The sequence below is a fragment of the Engraulis encrasicolus genome, chromosome 9 (genome assembly GCF_034702125.1).
Source record: "Engraulis encrasicolus isolate BLACKSEA-1 chromosome 9, IST_EnEncr_1.0, whole genome shotgun sequence".
NCBI classification, from domain to species: domain Eukaryota; kingdom Metazoa; phylum Chordata; class Actinopteri; order Clupeiformes; family Engraulidae; genus Engraulis; species Engraulis encrasicolus.
The window spans coordinates 46353827-46363714 of NC_085865.1; the positions used below are offsets into that span (position 1 = coordinate 46353827).

Here is a 9888-nt window from a genome sequence, read left to right on the forward strand (position 1 = left end):
ATTAATTCTTCCTGTAGATGGTTCCAGTAGTGCAATAGTCTTAAAGGCTGAGAGCCAGGCAGAGTTCATGGGTAGCTGAAGGTTAAACCAGTGTTTTAGAATGGTTTTCTTGGCAGCTGTCAAGCCAGCACACAGAGTTAGTCTTTGAGTGACACGTAGGTCTGAGTTGTCGTCATTCAGCAAACACAAATCAGGTGTTTTGGGGCATTCTGTGCGGATGACATCTGATATAGTTTTAGACACAAAGTCCCAGAATCTTGATATTGGAGAACCCTCCCAGAACATGTGCATGTATGTACCTATCTGTTGAGTGTTACAATATGTGCATAAAGGACTTGTGATTCTACCCATTTTGTGTAAGAGATAAGGTGTGGTGTAGGCTCTGTGTATTAATTTAAAAAGAATTAGCTGATGTGCAGGGTTCTTAGACACTGTAGGAATACCCTCCCATGTGCACGTCCACTTGGGAGTAGACCCATATTTGGATAACTGTCTATCCCAAATTAGAGTGACAGGGGGTGGTTTGCATGTGTGAGCTAGTAGTTCCCCAGAATTCGAGATGATTCGTCTAATGAATTGTTGAGAGGGGACCATTCGAACAAAACGTTAGACCATTCGTAGAAGGCATGGGGCGTTTCGTGCAGTACCTGAGGATTTTTCGTAGAAGACCTAAGGACGTTACGTTCAACCCATGCAGACCTTTCGTGTAACTGGGCAGACGTTAAGTTTAGTCTGCCTATTTTATTGGCCTATTATTTTTATATTTTATCAAACTTGTGTGCCTACCACCACAATGCAATGAAAACAAAAATCGAACCACGTAGAAAGTGCCTGCGTGCGTCTTTATTTATTTTTTTAAATTATTTTTTCATTTTAGTTCAGGCTGCTTTTTTATCATTAGGCCTATTTTATAGCCTATTTTATAGATATACTATATCGTAACGGACTGCCTCTGCCTCCTCCAGAGTGAGATAGCAGCGTTACCCCCTGTGCACTACATGTGCTGTCTATAAAATGGGGTTAATTTCAAATGGCGGGTGAGACTGTCAGGAAGCAACAAGCCGAGAGAGCAAGAGAGAGGGAACCATGAAGTGTGCGCTGAGAAATCACCATTCGCAAGAATCGCTAAAGCCAGACATTGATGTGAGTGTTCCAAATTGAGACCAAGCGCACAAGTCTGCAAACAAAGGTTTTGCCAAAGTGCACTACTAAAAATAAGACAAGATATTGTTGTGATGATCTGAGTTATTTCTAATGTGTTGGTCACTGATTTGTATTCATTTTTGGAAAGGTAACGGCAGTCTTATTGCTGCCTGACTGGCGCCCATCTCATAACTTAAAACTACAGTCGGTTGCACCGCTACAATATCGACGAAATGTTTTAAAATATAGGCCTACAACAGTAATGTAAAGGTAAGGGATAATGTATTGTCCACACGCAGTGGTGTAGTCTACGTAGAACGCAGGTATACGGAGTATACCCACTTCTAAATTTTAGGGGATTCAGTATAGGCCTAACCACTTAAAATTGATTTATCCATTATTTAGACTGGCATAAATATATACAGTATACCCACTTCAAAAAATGCGAGAATGTACAGTATACCCACTTCAAAAAAGTAGACTACACCGCTGTCCACACGTGACTATAAGAACATATTTTCCTATGGGGCGAATAACACCCCCGATGCCGAAGGCGGAGTGCTGTTATTCCGCTTCGAAGGAAATATATTTTCCGTAGTCACGTGTGGACAATACATTATCCCGCTTATGCCGCCTTTACCAACATTAGAAAGCATCCATAGTTAACCAGTAGTTTATAGTAACAGGTGTATTGCCATTTTATAGCGTGCACAAAGAAAGACAGTTCATGGAACGCTCATAATTTAAAAAGAAAGAAAGGAGTAGCACACTAGAGCTGAATGCAGAATCAAAAACTGTATTAAACAAAGCCGAAAAAAGTAAATAAAACCGACAGACAGGGGACAAACGATTCGGGTCTGGCCCATCATCTTCCTTTTCTTCCTTTTCATTATACTGCTCTTGGAATTATGCACCGGGCAATACGCTCAGGATATGGCGCGGACGCCACCCCACCATTACGCGCATAATTTAAAAAGGTTAACAAGCAACAGAGTTTGGCTACTTTCTAACGTGTTACAGCCACATTGCGCTTCAAACTGTTTGCAGGCTGCAAGGAAACTATCAACGAACTCCTCACTTGTTAAAAAAAATACTAGTGTTAATAAAATATGTCACGACAGCGGCCGGCGGGCAGTGACAGTTTGCTTTCTTGAAATAACAACACTCAGACAATAGTGTAGACATGTGTGCTACACGCTGGGGTGGGGCAGGGCTGCTGAGCTGTCTGCTGAGCTGTCTGTCGGGATGTGGGCTGTAGGTATCCATTGCGTGCGGCCGGTCGCTTTGGGAACTGTGGGTAAGTTGCATTTGGGTAGGCTATTGCGCGTGTTATAGTTGAATTAAGTAATTGACGAGCCAACGGCCGGCAGCAGTGGCTGAGTGTTTAACTTAACTTTACTTTTGTAGGCTACTATCGCCCGAGTGTCTCCAGATTGTGATTATTTATTCATTTATTCAAAGACGATAGCAGTTTACAGACGCTGCTGGCTGCATGGATATTGTGGTGGTTTTCCCTCCTAATTGTATTTTATGAAATTGTAAAAATAAAACTACCATAACCTTTACTCCTGTTGTCTGTCGTTCCTGAATCGTGGTCTAAATTTCACCTCTTACAATAGTGTCCAGTCCAGTGAATGATCCTGCATCCATGGATAATTGGATAAACCATACTAAGTGGACATGAAAGAAATGCGAAATTAAAACAACAGCGTGTCAATGCAAGCACTTTATTTGTCACATGTGAAACGAGAAGGCAGGAAGTGCAATTAGTTAATAAATGAAACAGTGCACAGGTCAGTGCTGGTAAAAAAAGAGTTTTAATGACTTGCACAAAGTTGATGCTCGTTTGGTGAACTTCAAAACCTGCGCTGTATTCAATAAAATTTGGGCATAACGCACATAGAGGACTGAAAATGAAAATGAATCAAATGCCAGGAAAAGACAAATATCCCGGGAATCCCGGGAAATAAGTGATTCAAAGTCGTAGTTGGCATATTGAAATTTGCCCTCAAATTGCACCAAATCTGGGTGGTAATCCCCTATATGTGGTACATATTCTATGTTGTAGCCTACTTCAGTTGTTGGTACCCAGAATGGCATTTTTGTCGAGTAATGTCTATTTGAACCTCACGTGAAAGTAACGGGGATTGTGCTGCATTTGATGGATGGAGCTGATATTACGCACATAATTCCACTGAATAAACATCCAACTGCGGAATGGAATCAGAAAAATTAATTGCATCGCGCTCACCATTCACCGGCCTGAAGTCATTTGGGAGCGATTACGCTGCAGTGATATGCAGACCGACAGTTGGTTATTGCCTTAAATGGAGGCGGATTTCGGGGGCATGATTTTGTTGACAAGTACTTTTTTAACGACTTTAATGAAGATGTCATGTAGACTGTTTGACGGCCCCTTACATAGGACAGCATCCATCCATCTATCCATCCCTTCCTCATCTTTACGCGCAACGGTAATAATAGCCATTACTTTTCTTGTAGACGTTGCGTGTAATATTTTATTCATTATCGACTTATTTCAAGCAGCATTCTACTGTCCACTCTGCGTGGCCCTGTTGAAAGGGTTGCCAATGCCTTGTCTATGCGGGAGGGGGGATAACTTCCACTGAAAACGGCAGGTCATTTGCATGACAAGACTTCATGCCCATTAGCGAACACTTTGTTCTCAACAACGACCCATTAAGAAATGTGTATTCTGAATTGTGTTTGTCACCGTTTTCAGCAAGCCTGGCGTCGCCATGAGGACCTGATGTTTTCCACAGAAAACATGCATGGTTGCAACCACTTAAAAAAAAAAAAAAACACCGTTTCACTGAATTTAAAGACTCACTGCTCTGATGTAGCCTACTCTTTATTATTTGGTGTTGGAACTGTCTATGCATCGCGTGCCATGGGCAGACGTTGGTAGGCTATACGCATGCATACACGCACACAAAAGGGTTCAGTTCAACGTTTATTGACCAGCAAGCAAGCGGCGCAGTAACAGCTGATTTGCTCTAGAGTCGCGAAGTGAAAACTGACTTTCAAACCCACATCGCAATCACCTTCAAGCGAGAGCGCGCACGCTAGGAATAATGTTACATTCATGTTGATGTGGGCAGGGGGAAAGTGTTGCAAGAACATTGGACTCATTCAATATCATTGTGCAAAGTGTGTGTTGCAATATTGTGCTGGGGATATGTGTTGGGGATTTCACGTGTGTCTATTTTGTTTGCGTAAAACTATTCCACCAATAGTGCAAATTACAAGTAGTTCTAGGCTACGTCTGACAAGTAGAACTATGGAGGAATTCTAACGAAACCTAAAACAAAATAGGCAGTTAGCTTATTTAATAATGAGGCCAAAATACAGTGGTGCTCATATGTTTACATACCCCAGCAGAATAAACGCTTTCTCTGCGATTTCTCACAAAATATGAAGGATTACACAAAACCTTTTTTTTCACTCATGGCTAGTGACTGGCTTAAGATATTTATTAGCAATATTCTGTGTTTACTCTTTCAAAAGCATGATCACAACCCAAACTACCCAAATGACCCTGTTCAAAAGTGTACATACCCTAGTTTCTGATGCTGAATATGGCCCTGTTTAACATCAGGGACCGCTCTAAATTGTTTGTGGTAGTTGTGGATAAGGCTCTTAATGTTCTCAGATGACAAAACAGCACATTCTTCCTGGCAGAATGGTTGTTTCCTATAATATCTTTGGGTGTCTTGCTGGAACCTCACATTTAAGGTTTCCCCTGAGTGGCTCAATGATGTTGAGATCAGGAGAGTGAGATGGTCGCTCAAAAACCTTCATTTTATTCTTTCTGAAGCTAATGACGGGTTGATTTGGCTTTCTGTGTCGAAATATTGTCATGTTGGCACCGTTGGAATTTCAATTCAGAAATGCAATATGAGGAGTTTGGTTGGAATCAAGCCAATGGGCAAGGGAATCATTGCATTGCAATGATCATAGCAAAGGGAAATTGTTCAGGAGGCATAGGACAACCAAAAAATAACTTCAGGTGAAATATAGGACAACATGAAAAAATGTTGGCACTTGAGGAAAGATGGGCTGTTGGGGGTTGCCAGGAGAAAGCCATTACCACAAAAATGCAAACATGTTATTTTGCATATGATACACCAAATAGCACAGTGAGAAGCATCAAAATGCCTGTGACAAAGTCATTTGGAAAAATGAGATCAATATGGAACTTTTTTAGGCCACTATTAACAGTACCATTTGGAGAACAGTCAATGGAGCCTATGATGAAAGTTACACCATACCCTTCTGTGAAACATGGTCATGGACCACTGATTTCATGGGGACATTTGAGTTACAAATGCATCATACTTTTGATCCATACTCGCAGAATGATGAATACATTGCCCTGTGAAAAATACTGGAGGAAACTTGACACACATCAGCCTTGAAACTGCACATGGTCCATTGGTTCGACATGCCAACATGACAATATTTCAACACAGAAAGCCAAATCAACCCGTCACTAGCTTCAGAAAGAATAAAATGAAGTTTTTGAGCGACCGTCTCACTCTCCTGATCTCAACATCATTGAGCCATTCAGGGGAAACCTCAAATGTGAGGTTCCAGCAAGACACCCAAAAATATTATAGGAAACAACCATTCTGCCAGGAAGAATGTGCTGTTCTGTCATCTGAGAACATTAAGAGCCTTATCCACAACTACCACAAACAATTTAGAGCGGTCCCTGATGTTAAACAGGGCCATATTCAGCATTAGCAACTAGGGTATGTACACTTTTGAACAGGGTCATTTGGGTAGTTTGGGTTGTGATCATGCTTTTGAAAGAGTAAACACAGAATATTGCTAATAAATATCTTAAGCTAGTCACTAGCAATGAGTGAAAAAAAAGGTTTTGTGTAATCCTTCATATTTTGTGAGAAATCGCGAAGAAAGCGTTTATTCTGCTGGGGTATGTAAACATATGAGCACAACTGTAGGTAGCTACCAGCTTATTTAATAAAGAGGCCTAATACAAATAAAATAAATGCTCAAGACTATTGCCTTTACAGTTAAAATCAGCGTGAAAAATAGCTGAATTACAATTTTAAATCAACAAAAAACGTTACAATGAGCGGTGAAAACAGCTGATTTACATTTTTAAACATTTACAAAATAGGCAGCCTGAAGGCTTGAAGGGATTGGAGGACGATTTCCAACAAAAAAAAATAGGCAGCCTGAAGGGACGTTCTCTCTCTCTCTCTCTCTCTCTATCTCTCTTTAAACTGTATGGATTTAACATGGGTGCATTCTGTAGGCTATGTTTTTTGACACTGTTGTATCTTTTCTGGCTCATGCTCGAACTATTTGTTGTCATTCAGAATCAGAAACATCAAAGTGTCGGCAGACAGCTTTCTCTTGTTGCTAGTGCTTTGCATTTAATTTGTAGTGAAGCTATATGCCTAGGCCTACTCTCCACACGTAGTTATATTCCAGACCCCCAGAAGACGGTAACTAGAAGCTTTCATCTAAAAAATTACCGGAAAGTCAGAAAACTTGCTGCATGACAACCAAATGTGCTCAGTGGTCAAGACTTAGACGCAAGCTGCCCTGATTCAAAGCGACAAGGCTGTGCTTGGTCCCGTCTCGCTGCCCGTAGCCTAGAAAGTAGGCCTAACATAGGCCTACAGATATTTGTCAAAAAAATGTAACGGAGTAAAGTAACGGCGTAAAAGTGAAAAAAAAGCTTCTCAAATATTGTTCCATAAATGTAAGGAGTAGAAAGTAACCTAGATAATTGTCAAAAAATGTAAGGCGTAAACGTAAATTGTCAAAAAATGTAACGGCATAGGCCTAAACGTAAAAAAAACAACAACACCAGTTAAAATGATTAAGTACATTTTATTTATAAAGCACATCTAAAAACAGCAAAAAAAACCCAGCTGATTTACATGTTTAAATCAACAAAAAACAAAACTGACCAAAATGAGCGTTATAGGCTAAACAGCTGATTTACATATTTAAATAAACAAAACTCGTAAAAATGAGCGTTAAAAAAGCTGATTTACATTTCTAATATAGGCAGGCTGAAGGGACGTTTAGTTCAAACCTAAGGATCTTTAGTTCAATTTTAAGGACGTTTCGTAGGCTTTTGCGGTAGACGGAACGTCCTCGACGAAAGATCCCCTGCCTTATACGAATGGTCCAACGTTTTGTTCGAATGGTCCCCTCTCAAGAATCCATTCGACGAAAAGACCTGTACCCGTTCCCCATATATAGGTGAGACAGACCTTTAAAAGAATGAAAGTAGCCACTTTAGGAGTGGATGAGGGGTGAGGTTTCCCCCCAAGGGACACCATAGGCTCTAAATGCAGATCTTAACCTAAGATACATGAAATAAGATGTACCAGGTAGTGAGTAGCTATGTTGTAGATCCTGGAATGTTCTGAGACCATTCTCATTAAAGATGTGTTTTAAATGACAGACTCCTTTGTCCAACCATGATTTGCATGTGAATGGTTTGTTACCATTCATAAGATTGTGATTATTCCATATGGGAGACTGTTCAGTGAAGGCAGAACTATACAGTAATATTTAATAACATCAAGGATGACTTACAGAAATGGGCACCATTAAACTTAACAATACAAGGCAGTTAAATATTACTGTATAGTTCTGCTTTACTATTTGCTGAAGTGACGTAGATATCCTGATTCCCAAATATGTGAATTCTGAGACAATAGGTATGTTGGGTGGTAAATGTATGTTTTTGCCTGAATCATTAAGGGACATTAGGACTGATTTTGACCAGTTAATTTGGTAGCCACTTAGATTGCTGAAGTCATCGAAGATCTCAAGGCACCTTGGGATTGATTCAGTTAGGTTTGATAAATAAAGAGCAATATCATCCGCATACAGAGATATATGATGGTTTACACCTTTGATTGAAATTGGGGGGAGATCACATCACATCACTTGTACACTCCTTGCCTACTCGTCTCGTTGGAACACATAGACATTCTATTGACTTAATTCGCTGAGCGAGTCACTAGCAGCGACGTGTGTGAACGAGGCTTAATGATGTGACCTCTGGTCAGGTCAGTTGTTATTCCACAAAATTACATTTGAATATCTGGAAAAAGAAAACAACATAAAACGACACAATCTGAAAGGCCTTTGAGTGTTTAATGACTGCATATTTCCTCTAATTATATTCTCTTAGTGTATATTATGAAATGAGTAAAAGACATTTCAGATACTGCTGAAATGGTAACTCTAGAAGTGAATTTACACCTTGTCCTCAAGTGATAAGCTGCACTACACCTGACTCATATCCTCAGCACTCTGACAACAGATGTCTAGCAGATAGCCACCGACTGTTCTCAATCAAAGACAGGCACTCAGAATTGTCATAAGAATGTCACAGGGCTATCTTTGTGCTTTAGTGAGAAGACTGAGGAAACAGTGATGTGTCAGTGAGGCATTATCTGTCATCGGCTAGCAGCCGCCTGACCTTGGCCTGTAAGAAAGTAGCTGGTCTGGCCAGACGACAAGAAAGGCCCCACTCAATGAGTGCCGTTAGTTTACAAAACAATTTGGGGTTTCAGGACAGATGTGAGAGTCTATGTTGTTGGGGGTATGGATGGTGGTCCTCTGAGAACATTTTGAAAATATAGTTGTTAAAAGGGAGATTTTATCGCAATATGAGAATGGATATATCTTTGTACCGTGAGAAGGCTAAGGAAACAGCGATGTATCAGTGAGACATGTTCTGTCATCGGCTACCAGCTGCCTGACCTTGGTCTTGAAAGAAAGTAGCTGGTATGTTTAGGCCCAAGGACAGACTACAGCACATGCGGTATTGACAGTATGCACCAAGGCCATAGTAATAAACCTCTCCCAGGGTTGCTGTCCCTCAATTTGTTAAGTAAGTGACGCACAAACTTTAGCACCATCTTGTTTATCATACCCGGGCCTGTCGCCTACTTGTATTTGTCCCTGAGTACAAAGATAACCCTGTGAAATTCTTGCTGAATGTCAGCTAGACACACAAAGAACTTTTACGTGTAAACTTGCAACAGATGGTCTTACAGCACATGGGCCCCTGGGCCAGACGACAAGAAAGGCCCCACTCAATGAGTGCCGTTAGTGTACAAACAATTCAAGGTTTTAGGCCAGATATGAGAGTCTATGTTGTTGGGGGTATGGATGGTGGTCCTCTGAGAACATTTTGAAAATATAGTTGTTAAAAGGGAGATTTTAATGCAATATGAGAATGGAAATATAGAGGCTTGGGCTTCAGGGCCCTTTTGACCCCAGAGCCCCTGGGCCTAGACCCAGTAGGCCCATGCATTAATCTGTCCTTGGATGGTGCATGTTATCTTGTCATCTCCTTCAGGGCCCCTGACCACTGCAGCTGTTCCAGGAAAGAAGCTCCTCCTCTGGGTCCATTGGCCAGCAGCCAACTTTGAGCTACTCTGAGGAGCCGGCAGTTCCTTTCAGCAGATGGCCACTTCATTGAGAATATGCCCAAGGAAGCAAAGGGATGGCTCTGTGATTCTTAATCACTCCCCCCAGTTACGTATGGATTTATTTCATCTTGAATGTAAGTATAATCAAGACTAGTTATGTTATGGTGTTATGTAGGCTAAGCTATGGTGGATAATATAAAAGGATGCTCTAAAACTAAACTTGTATTGCATTTAGAAATGTAGTGCAGAGTCCTTATAGGCTATTTCTCCCTTCATTATTATACAG

General features: G+C 40.8%; 1 long non-coding RNA gene across 1 annotated transcript in view; it reads left to right on the forward strand.

The window, feature by feature from the left end:
* The window catches only part of LOC134455907 (uncharacterized), a 39953-nt gene that overhangs the window by 23928 nt on the left and 6137 nt on the right, over window positions 1-9888 (forward strand). The window contains exon 3 of the long non-coding RNA XR_010036199.1: window positions 9530-9736. This is a non-coding gene — a long non-coding RNA (uncharacterized LOC134455907). The remainder of the gene's footprint in view (window positions 1-9529; window positions 9737-9888) is intronic.